General features: G+C 35.9%; 1 pseudogene; it reads left to right on the forward strand.

Moving 5' to 3' along the window:
• The first annotated feature begins 2,794 nt into the window (after positions 1-2,794).
• Positions 2,795-5,243, forward strand: LOC135225316 (uncharacterized; annotated as a pseudogene).
• Positions 5,244-21,719: the final 16,476 nt, after the last annotated feature.

Here is a 21,719-nt window from a genome sequence, read left to right on the forward strand (position 1 = left end):
TGCTCCTTGTTTCCCTCAGTGAGAACTTTATAAAAAGAATGAAATTAATTGAAATTTAAAGTTAGTTCGTAACCAAGTACAGTTTTTTGGAAGTGAAAACAAAGATTATTTTGATGAATCTTGAATCGTTCGCGTCCTTTGTGCATCTTACTTTTTTCATCCCGTTTGAGTTTCCCCAGATGCTTTTCCTGCTTCCTTCGTCATGATAAGGACTTCTGCACAGTGTTCAAGGGTATTTGGCAGCTGAAATAGACTTCATTAAAGTTTGTGTTTGTTATAGATTGTCTGATGACAGAAAATCTGATATCACGCCGTTCCTCAGAAGCATTGTACATGTGTCATTTTCAGGGCACTTCCCTCTTCAGAAACACCTATATAGTGTAGCTACGTATATATATATATACGGTTTTATTTTTTATTTTTGTAATACTTTTAAGTGATTTGTTCGACTTCTCTGTCCATTACTTTCGTCGAAATAACCTGACATAATCGATCGCTAGTCTTCAAGTTAGTTAGAAGACGTCAACTAGTCAGAATTCTGTGTACGTTTCGTAATGTGATTCAAAGTACACCTGAGTGTTCAGGGACATTTTTGTATAAATTTGTATCATGTTTATTACAGCAACAAGACACATGAAAAAGAAGAATTTAGTAGTTTGCTTGTTTTTTATAGCTTTATTTTTATTTACTACTCCAGAGCCTAAAATGAATTTATTTTGTAGCCATTTCCTACTAATTGAAGGGATGTTATATAGTATGGCATTTAAGCTAAATGGCCAATTACTTGGTTCATTTAGTTTTAATGAACAAAACTGTTGCATTTTATGCCTCAGATGCCACTAACTTATTTTGCATGATACACACACACACACACACACACACACACACACACACATATATATATATATATATATATATATATATATATATATATATATATATGTGTGTGTGTGTGTGTGTGTGTGTGTGTGTGTGTGTGTGTGTGTGTGTGTATCATGCAAAATAAGTTAGTGGCATCTGAGGCATAAAATGCAACAGTTTTGTTCATTAAAACTAAATGAACCAAGTAATTGGCCATTTAGCTTAAATGCCATACTATATAACACACACACACACACACACACACACACACATATATATATATATATATATATATATATATATATATATATATATATATGTGTGTGTGTGTGTGTGTGTGTGTTTTACATATGAATGTGTTTATGTGTATGTTTATCGGTTTCCCATTACAATGGAGTCTATCCTTTATTCAGGAATACTCGTGATGCATGCATTCTTATCATCATACAAAATTACGCTTTTACTATTAAGTCGTAACTCCTCACTTGCTACCAACGCCTTCCTATATGAACTTTTTAATTGCCTTCATCACATCCCCAATAATTTCATATATATTCTCAAGCTGTTGTTATTAACTGGTTGTCTTTCACTCTAGCATCTTTAATATCTGCTTCTTCTATTCTCTGTATTCAACACCTCTCAAAAATACAGTTCATTAACTCATAACATACGAATTGCGTTTATTATCCCACGAGTACATTTTGACCCTATACATTTCCAAATTCACACGAAAATGATTACAACTTGCCTCCCTTATTCCCTAATGTATATTTTTGCCTGTTCCCCTTTGTTCGGTCCAATGCACATCAGGCAATACAAAATTTGCTTCTTTATCCCAGCATGTTCCACTATTCTTACTCGAAACCGGCCCCTACACTATCGATAATATTGACGTTAATCATATTGACTCAATACTCGGGGTCTTCAATCATTTGCCCTCACACTGCTCAATAATATTGACAATAATCGTCATTTCTCTCTTGGCATTCACAGCGGCAACATGCTCTCTCTCTGACGAGGATTTAGTTTACATATCCGTAGGTTTTTCGTTTTGTGAGGAGAGAACAGAACAAATTGTCAGCTTTAGTGGTAGTTTCCCCGGAACAATAGGCTTCAGATTGTACCTTTCTGATGGTTAATACACTTGATGACGTGTTCTTGTGGTGTTTTTAAGGTAAGGGGAGTTGATGTCTGTTACGCTGTGTTTAATTTCTTCATTCAGTAGGAGACCATCTTAGCGTCAGTAGAGAGTCTCTGTTAGGTATGGTGACCTGAGGAGTCGGTACCTGAGCGTCAGTATGGGAGCAGCATGGGGTCAGTGTCAGTACCTACTGCAGAATTTCGAGAACCTCTTTGTTTGTGTGCAGGACCTCGTCTTTGGGAATATTCTTGTCCTTGTGATGACACTTGGCTCTCTTGGTTAGCCGCGCGCGCGCGTGTATGTGTGTGTATGTGTGTTCTCGTCTGAGTATTGCAGCCTTGCATGTTTCAGAAGATCATCTTATCTTTGTTAGCCATGTTGTGGTTGTATTTGTAAACAACCCCGTAGTGGTTATATTCGTTTAACCCAGTTTTTCCTGTTTGGTTGTAAGATATAACATTTACGGTAACAAAGATATCACTCTGTTAGTGTGTTATTGTCTCTGACAAGCCCCGTACACACTTGGAAACATTGTTTGGAAACAATGTTTGGAAACGGTTTCCAAACTGTATGCAAACAATGTTTCCAAACTGCTTACAAACTGTTTCCAAACACTTTGGAAACTGTTTCCAAACTGTTTGCAAACCATTTCCAAACACCATTTCACGAATTACTGTTTCCCATCCAGAATGGGAAACACTGTGTGTGTGTGTGTGTGTGTGTGTGTGTGTGTGTGTGTGTGTGTGCGGCCGAGGCGACGATGAATTAGTACCTACTCGAGACTTGCAGTGATAAGACCATGTGGTCTGCCGAGAAAACTCTAGAACTAATTGAATTGCTGCATTCACCCCCAACATTGTGGGATGTAACAAATGTGGATTACAAAAACAGAATTAAAAAGATGGATGCCTTGACAGGGATAGCTGATAAACTTTCTATAACTGTAAGTGATGCAGAAAAGAAGATACAAGCCATCAAAGTACAATTCAGGAGGGAACATGTGAAACTGACTTCACTGAAAAGAAGTGGAAGTTCCCCAAAGAAGTGCTCATGGTTTGGTTACGAGCCCCTCCAGTTTTTGCTGCAGGGCCAAGAATCCAGAGGAAGCCGCTCAACAGACTCACCAGAGAGAGAGGTAGATGATGTTACAATTACCGTAACTTAATAAGTGCTATTAGTATTATTACCGTAATATAATAACTGGTATTAGTATTATTACCGTAACATAATAACTGTTAATAAAGCAGGTAAAATATAGATCTCATTTATGTAGAGATAGGTAAGCTGATATTATTAGTAGTATTATTACCATAACATAATATCTATTATTAGTATTATTATCTTAACATAATAACTATTGCAAAAGTAGGTAAAAAATAGGTGTCATTTATGTATACAATTTAATCTTATCAATGCTCAGCAGACATCTACAGGTACATTTACAGGCAGCCTTTTTAACCTAACATGCCCTACGCATAATTACCCTGCCAAGGAACACTTCCTTCCGGTGAAAGAAAGTAATCTCGAAACTCCTTCCTTATGTCCCGTGCATCCACAGTACTCCTTCGTGGTATATTTTGCAAATCAATGAACCCTTCACTTCATTCATTGCTGCTCTCCATGATCCTGCAGTTATACTGGCATTATCCACATTTCCAGAGTCAAACGCACCGGGTGGTGAATAAACATTTCTCGACTCCACATTCCTGCGTAGAAAATTATGTAAATACATGCATATCAGAGTAACACTCTCTACCTTGTCTGGGTGTAATGCAATAGGTTTTAGAAACACTCTGAACTTAGATGCTAAAATTCCAAACGCATTTTCTACTATCCTCCGAGCCCTACACAATCTGTAATTAAAGATCCTCTCAGGGGAAGACCTATCTAGATTTCCTGGAAATGGTTTCAGTAAGTAACGCTATAAAGCAAAGGCGTCATCTCCAACAAACATGTATGGCACAGGAATGCGTCCCTCTGCAAGTGGCTGGTCTGGTGGTAGCCTGAGCCGCTTCTGCTCTACTTTCTCATACAAACTTGTATATTTAAACACACCTCTATTCGAAATTCTGCCTTGACATCCTACATCTGCATATATAAACTGGTAATCTGCATTTACGCACGCCATGAGTACAATACTGTGTGTCCCTTTGTAATTAAAGAAAAGGCTTCCACAATTCATTGGAGCTTGTATTTGAACGTGCTTCCCATCCAGTTCAGCAATACAAAGTGGAAAGTTGCATCTATGGGAGAACCATTTGCTGCTGGAATCCATTCTTCTTCCGTAGCAGGCATCTGAGGAGAAATATACGTAGTCAATGAAATAACACACATGCACACATATGATACCCTTGCAATTGAGATACTGCGATGAGGAGAAGAATGATCATCGGTAGACTAATGATCTCTCTCTCTCTCTCTCTCTCTCTCTCTCTCTCTCTCCAGAGATGATACAATACCCAATGGGATGGAATGTGAAGCGAAAGAGCCTCTAATATTATTATTGAAAATAATGAGAATATTAACACCAGTAAGTCACAGTGCAAACAACAGCAATAATAATGATAGATAGAAATAATGATAATGAGAATAGTAATAATTCTAACAATAATGCATAATAATTATGACAATAATGATGATATTAAAAACTATATAATAGTAGGAACTCTGGCAACAAATAACAACAACAAAAACAATAACAACAAAAACAACAGCAACAACAACAACAATAACAACAACGATATTTATAAGTGTTTTTCTCTTTCAGGTTACTGAAGTTGAATCTGAGTAAGAAACTGATGCTGTAATTGAGAGTTCACATCAAGCTGAAACACCTCAGAGCGCTTTCCCGCCCCGTCGTTCGTCAGCTAAAAGGCCTGCTGACGAAGTGAAAGAAGCATTTCACTTGATGAAGTCTCTAGCACAACATGTCACTACACGGGATGAATATCATGTGTTCGGTGAAAATGTTGCCCATAAACTGAGAGCATGCGGAAGAAGTAAGCGCGAAGTATCAATAGCACAGCATAAGATTAATGAAATAATTTTCAACTTGGAAATGGGGTACTTTGGGGAGGGTGCGGCTCAGTTCACCCCACAAACTTCATATACAGGACAAAGGTATTCCGGGTTTCCTGTGCCAACATCGCAAGGGATCCCACAGTACTTTACCGCCCCAAGTGGTGCCTCTACTCCAAGTTGCTCTCCTTCCCCAAACTCATGTAGTAATTATTGTGATTAAAATGTGATTCCTACATAAATATGTTTTTCTAGTAAACACACCTTTCATATTGTTCTTAAATGCCATAAGGTAAGAGAGAGAGAGAGAGAGAGAGAGAGAGAGTGAGTAAAACAGTGAATACTTCTGGTTTTCTTATTTTACCTTAACATACCCTTTCAGTGCTGAGATCAAAGCTTCACAGACCTCAGGGACCACAGCTGAGATGGTCTGCTTCGATATCCTGAAGGTGTACATGAGGCTCGTAAAGGAATCTCCACTTGCAAAATACCTCAGTGTAATAGCCAGTCTCATGTCGGGTGTCTTAGCCTTTCTGTATTTTGTATCCTTTCGAGATATACTGGGAGCCACCATCCGTAAAAGTAGTTCAAAGTCACGTGAGCCCATCCGAACAAAATTGGTGAAACCTCCACCATCTAATTTCACTTCCGCCAAAAGCAAATCACCATAGGGTCCTTTTTCAAAAAAATTCCTCACCCATATCTTTCTCTTTTTCTTGACCTCCCTTAACTTTATCAAAAGTGCCAAGTAAAATGCAGACGCTGCTGCAGCAACCTCTACACTCATCACAGGCATGACCACAACTGGGGTGTGGACAGGAAACATTGTTTGGAAGTAGTTTACAAATAATTGGCAAACTGTTTCCAAACAGTTTGAAAACTGTTTCCAAACTGTTTGGAATCAAGTTTTCGGAAACAGTTTCCAAACTGTTTGGAAACAGTTTCCAAACATTGTTTCCAAAAACTCAATTATACAATGTATACTTTTGTTTGATAATACTTGGCAGGAATGTGTTTAAGCTTGCCTCATTAATGCTGTTGCTAAAGTGTTAACTATTTTGGACGTGTGGTTGTTTTTACTCTTGGTTTATCTGTAACCTCGAATTTAATTCTGGAGGTCATATGATGAATTTACTTACTGTTTATTGTGGTAATTGAAGTAAGTGTCATATTTATTTTACTGACCTAACTGTAATGCTTATTCGCATAATGGTTATTATTGATGTTTAATTCTTGGTTATTACTGATGTTTAATTGATTTTTTTTATTTATATACTGACTCTTATTTTTGGGCTTTGATTGCTTTGTTTACCTATTTATATTACTGACTCAATTTTTACAGTAACTGTCGAGCTGTTAATGTTTTATTTTGTTTAGTTGATTTGTCATTTTTCTGACTACCTTGTTTCTTGACCATTTGTGTACTGATTCGGTGATGTTATTTTATAATGTTATTCATGCCCATCTATTTACGAACCTGAGAAATTTATCTAAATGTAAAAGACTCTTCTGTATATATTGTTAATAATAAATTCGTTTAATTAACAATACCAAATGGTAGCCTTTAAACTCCTTTCCTTCCTTATTTGCCTCAATTTCTGCCAGATTTTCTCAGTCCCGATGTTTTTTTGTTTTAAGAACCTGTCGAACCCAAAATGTGTTCATGAAATATAAAGTGGATGAAAGTTTTTCAAAAAGAGACTTGATATATATACATGAAAACCTCTTGGATGAACTGAGATTCTGAGATCTATCTGATTTTACACATTAACTTCACTTAGGTGGATCAGGGTTTGATGAACTGTTGAATTTAATGAAACCCTTAAAAGAAAAGAAAACACATTTGAGAGAGTATACGAGAAAGTCAAAGATTGTCGGTAACTCTTCGTTACTTGGCTAATGGCAAAGCATTTGAAGACTTGAAATGTTTAAGTGCTATGTCGCCTCGGTTATCAGTAAGATAGTCATGGAGAGCTATCTTGCAATAATATGCTGTCTCAAAGTTTATATAAAGATAGAAAAACATTTAACATTTTCTCTTGGCTTACGTTACATAGACAACGATTACATAATAGATTGAAAAAAATATCATTGATTAAAAAAGTACATTACTAGCCAATAATTACATTATTAGGAATTATAAAAATTATAAATAAAAAAAATTGTGAACTGTTATTTTACTACCCAATAATCACACAATTGGAAAGAAAATACACGTAGAAACACTTCAACCAATATTTATATCGCTGAAATGAAGAAAAACGTAAAAGAGTTCTTTCCTGTGGACTACTCTGAACAGGAATGAATTGTACTTCTGAGACAGAAGTACAATTGTGAGTTAGATTTATTTTCAATCTCACCTTCGCACTACACAATAGTTAAACGAGTCAATAATACTGACGAAGTTGTTTCAATATTATTGACAACCTTTCAAACATGGCCTCTGGCTATCAATGTTATTGACAATAACGAGAGGATTATCAATGAAATAGATTAGTGTAGGGTGGCCATAAATTCACTTGTGTACCAATAGCTTCAGATAATCCGACTAGTTCAGTGGTTCTTTCCTTAAATTCAGATTTTTTCTATCTACTCATTCTATTTCATACTAAATCATAGCTCTTTTTCATTTGTCGTTTCCTTCGATACTACTTCCATTTTGGAACTCATCAACTTCAGTTCATTTCATTAAATTCTTAGTAACTTTTGAATCCATCCTCTCTAACTAAAATATTTCTTATGTCTACATTTGCTTCAACCAGGTAATGATCAGCAACACATCCCATCATCCCTCTAAGAAACACTTTCTCGTGCTGTCTTGATTGACGACCTTATGTGTGTTTTAATAGTACCAAAACTCTCTTAAGTACAATACAACCCAGGGGCAACTTTTAAAATCTGAAGCAACTTATAAAGGAGCATAGGACCAATAGATTATTTTTTACATTATTTTTCATGAAGTATAGCACGAATAACAGATAATAAACTACACACAGAAAAATTATAAAAGTACAAATTAAACTGTAGGGGAGGGCGGTGATGGTTCCGACACTTTTTTTTCAATTTCTGTCCAGAAGTAAGAGTTTAAGGAGTAGAGATGTCGTTGACATGTCAATGTGTAGCCACATCATCTTACATTTACGAGTGAATTTGGTAGGTCGTATACTTTACTATACATGAAGCTATTTGCCTTCAAATAGAAATTTCCAAAATGTCCGAATCATCCCCACCCATGGGGTTGATTCGGACTCTTAAGAGCATGGGATGATTCGGACAGTTATTATAATTGATATTTACCTTCAAGTCAGATGATAAATGAAACAAATACCATACGAAATGTTTAACTGAAATACTCAATATCAACTTAAAAGATTATTCTCTCCCTTAGTGATTGGCGGACAGAAAATGTAACTGAAATCCACGATGTTTGCTGAGAATAAATATTAAAGTTGGCTTAAAGAATATTGTATCCTTCAAAACAAAAATTAAATGAAATATCCTCACCTGATAATGATTAAATAACCGAAATATTTGTCAGGTATGATGACTGTAGGTAACTTTTATGGTACTATTCCACATTTTCCTTGCAAAGAGCCAGTATCTTGTGCTCAAGCTTTAGTATGTAGAGACACAACTCTTAAGTCAAGGATTACTCCTGGTTTCACAGAACCATTCACAGCATGTGGTGGTGAAGAAGATGAAATTCTTCCAATTCACAAACTGTGGGAATTGGATACGATGGGCATAAACCCTACTAAAGATTCACCTGAAAATTTCAAAAGTAAAGTTCACTTTATGTTAATGGGAGATATTGGGTAAAATTGCTATCTAGAGAAAATCGCCCCTTTCTTCCTTAGGTCAATGCTTAATCAAGAAAAGAAATTTCATAATCAACCCGAGTTGCTTTCTTGCTATGATATGGTTATTAAAGATCAAGCGAAGTCAAATTTCATTGAAAGGGTTGAAAATCAAGTAATAACTCCTAATAATCACTACCTTCCACATCACGCTGTAGCTAAGCAATAGTCTACATTACCATTATGTATTGTGTACAATTGCAGTGCTAAAGTGAGTAGGACCACAAACTACTTAAACGATTGTTTGTTAACAGGACCATCTTTAACAGAGAGGTTAGGTAACACTTAGATAAAATTCAGAGCACTGCAATTTGCCTTTATTGCTGATATTGAGAATGACTTTTTGCCATTTTTGCCAGTAGGTTTGCAGCATCATCACGGAGACTACACTCGTTTTCTGTGGCTAGAAAATCCCTTTGATGAATCTAGACATATTAAAACTTATCTTTTCACATCGGTCTTATTTTGGAGCTACTTGTAGTCCATTCTTGTTGCAGATAACTCTGCAATGTCATTGAAGTTCAATAATCAATATCCAAAGCTGTTGTCTTCCTCATTTTAAATTGACAGTCTACAAGGCACCTCAAACAACTCAACAGGTGTGTTAGGAATTTACGATGCAGCCAATACCGAGTTAGGTAAAGCTGGAATGATCTTGAGCCAATGGAACAGTAATTCAGTTCATTAAAAGTTTCATATTCGATGTACAGATTCAGGAGTAGAATTTCCTGTTGTATATAATGTTCATCGTTGAGACTGGGATACCTTAAAAGATACCTTGTAATTTAAGCCTTGTAAATTTCAGAAGTTAGACTTTCTTACCAAGCTTTAGCTGGTATCATTAGTTTCTACTTATTTTGATCCTTTAGGATTTTGTTCTCCCATACTAATTAAAGGGAAGATGTTAATTCAGTTAGCATGGAAGGAACAAGTTAGTTGGGACACCCATTTTTTTCCATTTTTCTTAAGAGAATGGCAAAAGTTAGCTCTAGAGATAGATCAATTACCCTTTCTTGAAATCCGTAGAAGTTGTTGTGCCTAACATGAGCCATCACACTACATACCTTAGCAGATGCCAACAACATAGCATATGGCACTGTTTGCTATCTAAGTAATAAGTTTGAATCTCGTTTAGTAGCCTGAAGGGCTAGAGTTGCTTCATTGAAAAATACAACTTTGCCCCAACTTGAACTCACTTCTTTGCAGTTAGGCACCCAGTTTGCCAATTATCCTGTGAATATTTTGAGAGATTTTAATATGAAAAGAATTATGATTTGGTCAGACTCTGAAGTAGCGTTGCAGTGGGTAAAAAATAACAATACCAAGAAACCTTACGTTCCTAATGGAGTTGCTAATATTCATTAAAATGATTCCGCCTTTCATTTCCTACATGTAGCGTCTGCTGAAAATCCAGCTGACTTAGAGAGGTATTTCATTTAAGCAGTTCAGTAATTCACCAATTTGGTTTTCTAGTCCTAAATGGTTACCTCATCCTGATGAATGGCTTGCTCAGAAATCTAGTGTAATCGTATGTGAAATTGTCTGAGATCACTCCAGAATTGACTAGGGTTGACCCAATATTCATCTTTGTTTAAATTGTTCAGAGTAACAGGGTATGTTTTCAGATTTATTAGAACCCTAAGGTCTCAGTTAGTTATTCCCAAACCTAGTGCTTATTGGATGCAAGTTGTGCAGAAATCTTACTATCCTAATGTATATAATTATTTGAAAGAAGGTAGTTCCCTCTTGACTTTGATGGAAAGCAGTTTGTGAAAGATTTAGGTCTATTTTATAAGGAGTTCACTGGTTTACTTTGCTCCTGTGGTAGATTACATCATTCAGAGCTAGAACAGAGTGCAAAGTTTCTTATTTTGATCCCTACCAAAAGTCATTTTGCTAAGCTATTAATCACTTATACACATGTAAGATGTTTGCATGGTGGTGTTAAGGACACCCTCCATTTGATTAGACAACAGTATTGGATGCCAAAGTGCAGATAAACTATCAAGAACTTATTAAGCTACTGCGTTGTTTGTAAAAGAGAAGCCGGCATGAGCTTTGAGTACCCTGGTCCACCTCCGTTACCCATTAAAAGGGTTCAGTTCACTTGTCCCAGTTCACTTTTCCCTTTGCACATGTAGGCATTGATTATTCTGGACCGAAAACAATTATTAAGCGTCAGGTATACCTCACAAGTATTACATTGTTTTGTTTACATGCATCTCAAGTACAGTTATTTCTTATGACAGATACATTGCTAAGGTAACAGTCACATTTCCATATCTGATCTGTCATGCTTAGAGGCACATCTAGAGCACTCACTACTTGCCCTTTCGATATTCATTTTGGTTATTGCTTTGATATCAATATTTTTTTTTCCTAATCAAACCCATTTACAGGCTAACTAGCCTGTTTTAGTTTTAATCTTTTACTTTTCACTCAATTCTTGGTATTTCATTTTCCTTATTTTGGTCATATTATTTTTAGTGTTGTCCATAATCAGGGAAAATAGTGCAAAAAAAGTACATTGTGCTTTATAAATTTTTTTATACTCCATTATAATTCTAGTTTATCAAAATAATGTTACTCAAAGGCACTGCTCCTCATGGCAGAATTTTTAAACATTTACAATGTTCGATTTACTTTAAAGTGAAATAGCTCTTAAACCATTCCGGTTCATCGTCTTCAACCTGGATCGATTTTAGGACTTTTTATCACTATAGTTCTTTCATCACAAAGAACTATAGTGTTTTGGTAGGGGTTACTTCCCAAAGGTTGACTGATTTTCTAGAATAGTTGTATACCTTACGGCATTTGTTTTTTTTAAAGCAATGAGTGTTTGATGGTGGTCGATCCGTTCCTGAGGATTTTGCATATCCTTTGTTCGCGAAATTTGGGTCTCCACATCTATCCTGCGGTTAATCATTTTGTGGTAAAACATTCGTCGCTATTTCAGTCTGACATCGGAAACAGGTCAACATAATATTACTTTTTGTGGATTTAATTTTGCATTTTGTAAAGGTGTCGCCAAATCCTCTATTTTAAAAGTTTTTCAGTGTCCTTGGGGGCTCTACCAGAGGGGAATCTCCCTCAATTTTACCTGTTTGTAAACTACTACTTTACACAAAATGTGAGAACTTAATGGCAATTTTTTATGTTTAATTTCTTCCATTTTCCCATCATACCATTGGCAAAGTGACAGCTTTTATTTGTCTGTATCTGCGCTTTTACTATTCTTTCTGATAGGTTAGCGTTTTTTTTATTGGTAAATCAAAGGTTTTGTTTCACAACGAACACTTCTCTAGAAATGGATAACTGTACTGTACAAATCTAATTGTTATAATCGCCTCTTCACAGAAGCGAAAAATGTTAATCTTTACCGCATTCATTTTCTAGCTGCCTCGGACCTCTGAACAGCGCGAACTACTTATTTTCTTACTGCGATTTCTTGCTCGGGATTTGCTGGTTATATTTAATTCAATGTTCGTAAGTTTTCTGTTGAATAAATCGACCCGATAGTAAGGTTTATTTTGAGTTTTCTTCCAAGTTTTATATTGAAAAATCTGCAGTTTTTATCAAAGGGAAGTATTAAATCTTTCTGAATCAAATTATTTAGTTAGCAGATCCCATTTCCACGAGGAAAGTTTGAAAACTTTAGACTTATTTTCGTCAAAATATCTGTCTATCTGACGTTCCCAGTTTTTAATGTGAATCCATACTCAAGGTGGAAGATATCGAATTTCTCTCTCTCTCTCTCTCTCTCTCTCTCTCTCTCTCTCTCACACCTGTGTTCAGTCGTTGGTCATCGTTTCTCTTTTCTTTTTCACCGCTCATATTGTTGTCCTCGTCTCTTCACTTCCGCATTCCGCTTATTGAGATCCTTCTTGTCGTCCCCTCACCGTTTGATGTCTTGTGTAACGTCTCCACTGTGGTGTATTGTTGGGCAGTTCTTTTCTTTCTCTTCTTGTAAACTTGGGATAGGTTCAGTGTTTCCTGAGTTTTATTTATTTATCTGTTCTTCATAACTCATGAAAGAATTTTCCTATGCAAATATTTCTGTAATAAGAACAATCTTAGCATGACGCATCTTTTGTGTTGGAGAAGTTTTCGCGTGTTAGAGATATAATTTCATGATTATGGATTCCCTTATAACTTTCCTTATTTTGCAACTTATGCCTAGTTGCTTTTTGTTGTCTGACTTTGGGTTCGGTTCCCACCACGAGAGTTAGAGTTTACTTATTAGTTCATCTCTTGAGTTCAAGGCTCATGTTGACCAGCTATCCAGAAAATCGTAGGAATTTGAGAAGCATAAATACAGTGAGGAAATCAGTAGTCTCTCTCTCTCTCTCTCTCCCTCTTTCTCTCTCTCACACACACTCACACACACACACACACACACACACACACACACACACACACACATATATATATATATATATATATATATATATATATATATATATATATATATATATATATATATATATATATCCTGCCTTGCAGAAGGTTTAGGGATTTGAGTGTAGAGAGCAATGAACACTGCCGAAAAGCAATTGGAATGTTCAACAGGCAGCCATATGCTGTGAATAAAGCTTCAAGATGTCAAAGGGTGGATCAGCGAATATTTTGGGTGAATGTTCGGGAGTTGCTGACAAAGTAAACATATCAAGTTGTTAGATGTGAGGACATGTGTGCAAATTAACCCAGCAGGTGGACTACATGACAGAGATCACCTGCTCGTGAGGTCACGAAAGTGTGCAAAGGACCATTCTTTCATCTCTTTTCTCTTCCCCATGTCCACCCTTCTTATTTCGGATGTCATCTTCTTGGCACCACCCTTGGGTTCTTGATTTTGATACTGGGTGTGGCATCTTCTGAAAGAACCCTTGTCTGAGTGGTTATTTCCCTTTCTTCAAAACGCCTTCCTGTCATCTTTCTTTTAGTAATTGGTAAGCTTCTCATTTGGAAACGCCTCCTTGTCCATTCCCAGGCTCTTGAGAGTGTGGCTTCATAGCCATTGGTTATATAGGCCTTGCAGGACATTCTTGTAGGCTGGCACTGTTGAATTGATTGGTTAAAAGGGACAATTCTTGGAAAGGGTGGAGTTTAGATTTTTACATGTTCCCCCTTTTGAACAAAGAAGCATTGAGTTTTCCTTAGTAATAACAAGCAGAAGGTCCTCGAGTTAGTCTGACCCAAATCAATTCTCGGTGCTCGATGTGTCAGAAGACGTCAGGAGAGCCGTAGCGTTGATTAATTTTCTGTAGTGAAGGTGACATATGTCTTAGGGGGACAGAAACCTTGTTCCGAGGTTTCAAATTTCATGCGGCACATGGGTGTCAAGCTTGAGTGAGAAAGGTGATCATTATCTTGTTCCTTTTCCTATTCTCCCTTTTCTTATTATTGGTGCTTTTCTAAGTCTTTATATTCTAATGCATTCTCATGATAATTCCCTTGACCCTATAACAGCCCCGGCCAGCTACCCTGCTGTCTCTGACAGCTCTAACTAAGCTGAAGCAAACATAATACCTATGAGACGACTCCTAACTTATACTTCTAAGAAATCACACTGAAATTGTAACTTAAAACATCAAAACTGATTGTAAACCTGAATAAATCCTTGATTAAGTAACATTAAGAGAGACATCAAAACTGAATATAAACATGAATAAATCACATTAAGAAACATGAAAACTGAAGGTAAACATGACTGAATCTTTAAGTCACATAAGGTATTTAAATGCATTGTAAAAAAAAAATTATAATTCTATCAAGGTTTTCAATAATTGATAAAGTCCTATTCTATTTAGGTGGATATTGCCATACTTTTGTGAGTTTTGAATTTCGTTGTTTTTGTAATGTTCCTTTCTTTGTTGACAACACTTGCGATGACTCTTCTTAATCGATGCTGTGATCTGCTACTTGAGGACAAGTCCTGGGAGAAATTTCCTTATGTGACTGTATTAGTTAGCAAGTGTGTATGACATTGTCTATACAAATTTCTTTTACTTCCTTACTGAGATTGTGTATGTCTATATACTAATTTCACTGGACTTCTTTACTGTAATTCTGAGTGCCTTTGTACAGTAAACTTTATACTTTTACTGCTTGATACTAAAATAAAATTGGCAACTCAACTGGTTAGTGGTTAGTACTTGTAGGTTTGTTCTACGTTTACTGTGACAACATTTAGTAAGTTTTCACAAATCAATATCTTGTTAGTGAGTTTTCATCAATCAACACTTTATGGATTGAACAAAGTAAGTGTGTTAGTTACCCCAACAAAATCTGAATCATTGCTGAAATGAATTCCCTTATCTTAAAATCACTTAATATCTATCTTAACCCTTTCATCTTTTTTCTTTTATTTCAAAGAATGTTCTTATTGAACAATCAAACTTAATAGACCTCTTGAAATGACTCTACCACATTGAACTGTTACTTACAAACTCTTATCATCAAAATATTCCCCTTCAAATCAAAGCAACATTAAGTTCGAAATTACTGCTCATAACCCTAAAAAATTTGCTAAAAAACCAACTAATTAAAGTAAGAAATGCAACAAATTAAAAAGAAAATTACTCCTAAGTCGACCGATGAAGGTATACTTAGCAATGAAAAGTAAATCAAATACATGGGTTTGTCTTTATTTCACTAAAAAGTGAATCTTCTAATTCTTGGATTGCACCTAGCCCTTCTTCTAGGACTACTTCTGGCTTCTTCAGTCACATGGAGTTCTTCAACTTCTTTTAATTCTTTTGACCTTACCCTGGTACTGGGTTTTGTTCTTGACCTTCACTGAAAAGTGATTCCTCTATACCTTAGGTTATACCCAAGCCTCCCTTCTGCCTTCTTCTACAATTGATTTAACGTATGAGAAGGGTATTTTATCATTCATTTTCTTCACCTTTACCTTATCTCTTGTACATCTTCGACCTTGTATGGTCCTGTGAATTTAGTGGCCAACTTATAATTAATACCACTTCTCACTTCTTTCTTAACATAGATTTCATCCCCTATCTTAAAATCTACTGGCTTTTGTCCTACTTGATACTTGTCTATCATATTCTTCTGTGCTTACTCTAAATTCCTGTTTAATTGCTCGTGAGCTACTGTAAAGTTTCCGATTCTTATCTTCATAATGTCTTCAGAGTAATTAGACTTTATTGGCCGATTCAGCCATGCATCAGGTATCTAGGCTCATATCCCATCAAAGCCTTTATGGGAGTTGTTTGAGTACTTGTATGGTGCTTAGCGTTTGATGATAATTGGGCTAAAGGTAAATTGATGTCTCAGTCAGGATCCTGTCCTGCTATGTCTAAAACTTCCTTGTCATTCCTTTCTTGTTAGCCATTACCCGCTGAATGATACGGTTGCATTGCTATCTCTTTCTACCTTGTGTGCATTACGAATTTCTTGGGTTAATGAGTTGTTCAACTTGGTCCCATTATCTGAGGTAATGAACTGTGGGCAGAATATCTGCGAAATATCTTATCAAAAAGAGCGATTGTGCGTTCTTTAACTTCTTTACTAGGTAGTGGAATTAACTCTGTATGTCACGTGAGCGCTTCAATACAAACTAGTAGTTTCTTATTCCCTTTACTCGTGGTATGAGGTTGAGTGATAAGACCTATAACTTCTCTTTCAATAGGGGTCAGTGGGATTGGATAATTCCTTAGAGGTTCTTCCTCATCCTTTTCTTCCCTCTTAATCGTTGCCTGTATTGTGACTCTTCACATGATTACTAACATCCTTGTGGGTTCCTTTCCAATGGTAAAGATCCTTGTGTTAGTCTGCCGCATCCCTTCTTGGGTGAGATCTCATGTCATTGTCAAGCGTTAGCTCAACGACTTTGGTTCTTGGACACTTAGGCACTATCCTTCTATGGAGTGCACCTGGAAACTGACCAAATGGGTGATATTCATGACGCATCCAAACTGACATGTCGTCTATATCAATTAATGCATCTGTCGGACGTTCAACCCCTTTCCTTACTTTGTTAATTCTTGTGAGCTAAGCTCTCTTTTATTCTCTCATATTTGGAGATCACTTTTAAATCTTCATCTCTTCTGGTTCCTCTTATGAAACTTTTGCTGGCAAGGCTCCTCTGTATAATGCACAATGAATACATTTATGCCATTACTTATTGTTTAGCTCTGTTCTTCTTCTTGACTTATCATATTTATATTATAACTTTGCGAAAGACTGGGAAACTAAGTACTGGGAGATGTGTTAATCCTTCTTTCTGTTCACCAAATGCTGCTTGTTGCTTTGCTATCCACGGGAATGATACGTGTTCCTTTACCAACTCGTCAGTAGAGCGGATATGACTGCAAAATTCCTTATATACCTTCGGTAAATACTGGTTAAACTTAAAATTACTTTACATTTTTCTAACATTGATGTGTAGGGTATTCCTTAATTGACTTCATCTATAATTAATTTACTTCTACACCAGGTAGTCTATTTTCCTTTTAAGGAAATTGCATCCTTTTTAACCTTGGCTTGAGGTTTGTTTTTCTTAATCCCTTTATGACTTCACTTACTATTTCTGTGTGGAAAAGACCACGGGGATTTTGATGGTACTATTACTCCTTGCTCATTCATTCTTTGTACTTCTCTTTCAATGATCTCCTGGGAATATGTTACTCTATAGGCTAGCATGTAGATTGGCTTTGTTTGGTGGAATGTCCATTCTGTGTGTTATTTTGCCTGCATTTCCCAATGTATCGCCATCCTTATATTCGCACAGTAAGTCTATGATTTCTCCCTAACATGATTTTCCTTAATGTCCTTTAAATGAGATCCTCTCTCAGCCCTTCTCAGTTTTATGTCCTGAGCTGAATTTTCGTTTTCTTTATAGATTGCTGCTACCATTTCCCTTTCGACAACTCGAATGGGTATGGTGTATACTTCTGCTAAGCCTACCTCTGTGCCTTGTGTTAACGTAACCTGTTCTTTGTAACATGTAAAGCTATTTTTCCCTGTCTGACTTCGTGTAAACTAGAAGAATAATGTGTACCATTTACTTGAGACCCTTCAGTATGTGGGAGAATTTCCTTCCCTTAAAAAATTGGTTTTACTGTACATTCTATCCACGTACTTTCCCCTGGCTTAAGTTTTAACCTCCATTCTAAATTTAAGTAAGTGTCTTGATTTGATTCTAAGAAGTTATTGATCTATTATGAACTCGTGTTGCATTCTGGATATCTTCCCTCAGTCTTATATTTTTTCAGAATACTTTTCATCAAGGAATTCTCTCGAGTCTGGGTTCTTCTAATTAACCAACATATAGGTATCCTAGAAATCTTATGGCCTTTTTTGAATTACTAATTGCTCTCTAGGTGCGTAAATGTTGATCCCTTGTCTATTCATGATTCGGTAACCTATTTACAAATGGGCAAAAGTTAACTGTATATTCCTTGATATTGGAACTTACTCTTTTAATGAAGTTCTTCCTGGCTTCGAAGGGAAAATCCAACTGCCGATTACCTGGATATTATTTCTCTGAACGTCTGTGATTTTAGGAACCATACTGGTTATTTATAATACTTTACTTTTATACTTTTCTGAAACCCCTAACAACAAGGAATAAAATGAATACCATTTATAGGGTTCCTTAATGCCGAGAAAGCGATGCTAGCAATAAGAAATTGGATGATTTATTCCATATTGCTAGTAAATGCATGATTTTTGACTGGATTGTTTTCATAAATTCTTCTTTGTATGCTACTTCAGTTCGGGAGGTAGGAACCTACATTTGTTCGGAAGAGGTGAACAAAAGCACTATGGTGGGTCATTGTATATTCAGAAACTGGTCTTTGAATCGTGTTCACAAGAGGCTGGGTATTGATCCAAGAACAAAAGGTTGTAGTATGCGTAGGTATGATCGCAAACGTAAAGCCAAAATAAATTCTAATTTTGACATTAAATTAAGTGTCTGCTGTAGTAAACTCAATTCATTTTATACAAGTATCGGTAGGAAACTGCGAACTCATGTGTCAAATTGAGCAAGATTTCTGAAAGAGGGTTTTCAGTAAAAAATGGACTGAATGAAAACCATCCATAAAATTATTTCACCTTTGCCACTGAACCAACGAAGAGCTGTTGAAGTCTACGTTGAATATTTAATGGCGTTAAGATTATCAAGAACTGGCGATAAAAATTCAATGATGTCTAAATGAGAGGAATTTCAAGCTGCTTTATTGATCGTAACCGAGTGAATGCTTTAATTATTGAAAGAGGAGACTTACTTCACTCTCCTTTTTTCTTTAAAAACAGAAAGGGTCAGTTTATCCACTTTCTCTTTAATAACCATAATCGGGAGGAATAAAAGTCGTTTTGTCATTGCAATCTTATTTAACAAAAAACTTGGGCCTTACCATATCTGGACAACATAAAGTTCTATTATCACTTTGATATAACGATTCCTGATAACGCCAACAGTTGGGGTACAGATGATTCAGGTGGAGCTTTCCCATTATCTTTTTTTATTGTTTTGGGTATTGTCTATAAAACACAGCACCATTATAATAATTTATTTCAGGTTGTATTTTCCAAATGAATCGAAATTATGCACTACTATTTCTGTTCCTTGGAGTTGCATTAGCTCTGCTGTAATAATTGCCGTTCATTCTCCGTCCTGCTACTACTCTCTAGCCAAGGAAACAGCGAGGGATTAGAAGCCTTTTTGTATTTAACTAGTCATAGCCGAATTAAGATTTTCTTTACATTAACGATAAGGCAGTTGTATAGTATTAAATCTTCAGAAATAATTATATAACTGACCGGTCTTACAATTTTGAATATCTAAAATCATGAAATAGACCCATATTGTTATTGCAGTTGTTACCCAATCAACAAACGGGAAATAATATTTGTAGAACTGGAATGGATCAATGAGTGGTGCAGACACTGGGGTAGATGCCTCCATGATACCATTCCATAAGGCAGTCCACATTGACGACTATTTTCCTACTGTCAGCTGTCAGGTATATTTGATTGAATTTGGTGTCGCCTTCAACTACAAGCTTTATTTCCACTCCACTAATAAAACTTAAAGACATTGATTGTAAGGCCTCCTATATCTTAGAAGATGCTTTTCAACTTTTGTTATATCATTACTGGAATATTGCTATCCATTCTGGATGTCAGATTTTCTGGAAGCAGATATTTTTCCAGAGTGGTCACCATCACCTTTAGTTATTATGATCGAACATGCTAACATGTTGCAATGAGACGATGTCTCCCTATTGGTAGTATAACCCCTAAGCCATTTTGTGGGAAACTGTGGAACCACTCTCCTACAAATTTTTTTTTTTCAGCTGGTGATCATAAATTTAAGAGATACTGACTACTAGGCCTTCTTCATTACACTTTACCCGACTTACTGATGATTACGCATACATATATTTGCATTTCCTGGTTTATATTAAGTTATTGCTTATACATCTGTTGTATCTTCTCTGTTTTTAGTCTAATTTTCTGCACATGGATTCTATTCTGATCCATTTTTCTCGACAAATTAACTGCGTTTCTAATTTGCTCTATGTAAAATCTGTTTAAAATTTCCATATAAAGTTCATGAAACATGGAACTCGCCGTCCCTAAGTTACATAGTATTGTGTATCAGTTAATTTCTTTGAAGATCTAAGAAGAACTGAACATGGGATTAACTCAAACGGCAACAGACATGCAACTTAGCTATCACAACATAAACGATACTGGAGTAACATTAGCAGTCAAGATGCTTAGAAAATAAGAGTGTTTAAGATACAAGTCCAATAAACAACTAATTAAATTAACATGAACACCAGGAGCTAAAGGCTGATGTATGATGCATCATCTGTTACAAAGATGTAGAGCAGAAAGCTGCTACAGATAAAAATGTCATGCTGGTGGATATACTGAAGAAAAATTTGGCTTAGATGAGTCTATGTTTAGTCAAAAGTTGATATCCATATAACCCAAAGTTAAAACCAAAAAGGTACCTGTGATTTTAGAGATCTTCATGATGGTAGTTTGCAGCAATTGTGAATATATTCAGTTTTAATTTGGACAATATGAGAATTTTAAGAACTCTTATAACTTAAAATTACATATTACACTAGCTCATTTGACTATGAGTTCTTGTTCTGTGAGTTCAACTGATTTCAGACATATCTGATGGCAACCATCATACATTTCATAAATGAAGGCAGATCTGGGTTCCCTGAATAATTTCCACTTTACATCCGGTGTGTTAAAGCATAATGTAAATGACAGATTCATTTTTTTGTGAAGTTACCTCAGCAACGTTTCTGTTTCACGTTTAAGAATAAAAATCTTTTATTTTTTTAGATAATCTGAAATGTTAGTTAATAATGTTAATTACATTTAGATGTTTTATAGAAATAAATGCTTAGTAAGATGTTAGTTAATCATGATTTTCTCAAATGTGATATGTAATTTGTTTACTCAAGAGTCTCAAGTCCATTGACTGAAATGCTGCATCGAGCTACTGTCAGTAGCTTCTATGATCCCACATGATGGAGCAAAGGAGCTAAAAGAAGCCCTGCAGAAGGATCTAAATCTACCATAGTACTAGACAAGGGCCAAGAATGACAAAGAATACTAAATTGGGCGTTAAGAAACTTTTAAGTTAAAGGTTGTTAATGGCATATTATATTGTTTTCCAGAGGTAGTTGGCCAAAGAAGTGCGACGAACCGTAGTGTTTGATATGTACTATTGTACTTAAATGATGAAGTTAGCCCATAAATCCATTATCGATGGTGAACTTGAGCAGTTTCCATTGCCCGGGAATGAATGAGAACATGCACCAATGGGATGAACCAGCAAAATA

The sequence above is a fragment of the Macrobrachium nipponense genome, chromosome 13 (genome assembly GCF_015104395.2).
Source record: "Macrobrachium nipponense isolate FS-2020 chromosome 13, ASM1510439v2, whole genome shotgun sequence".
Taxonomy (NCBI): domain Eukaryota; kingdom Metazoa; phylum Arthropoda; class Malacostraca; order Decapoda; family Palaemonidae; genus Macrobrachium; species Macrobrachium nipponense.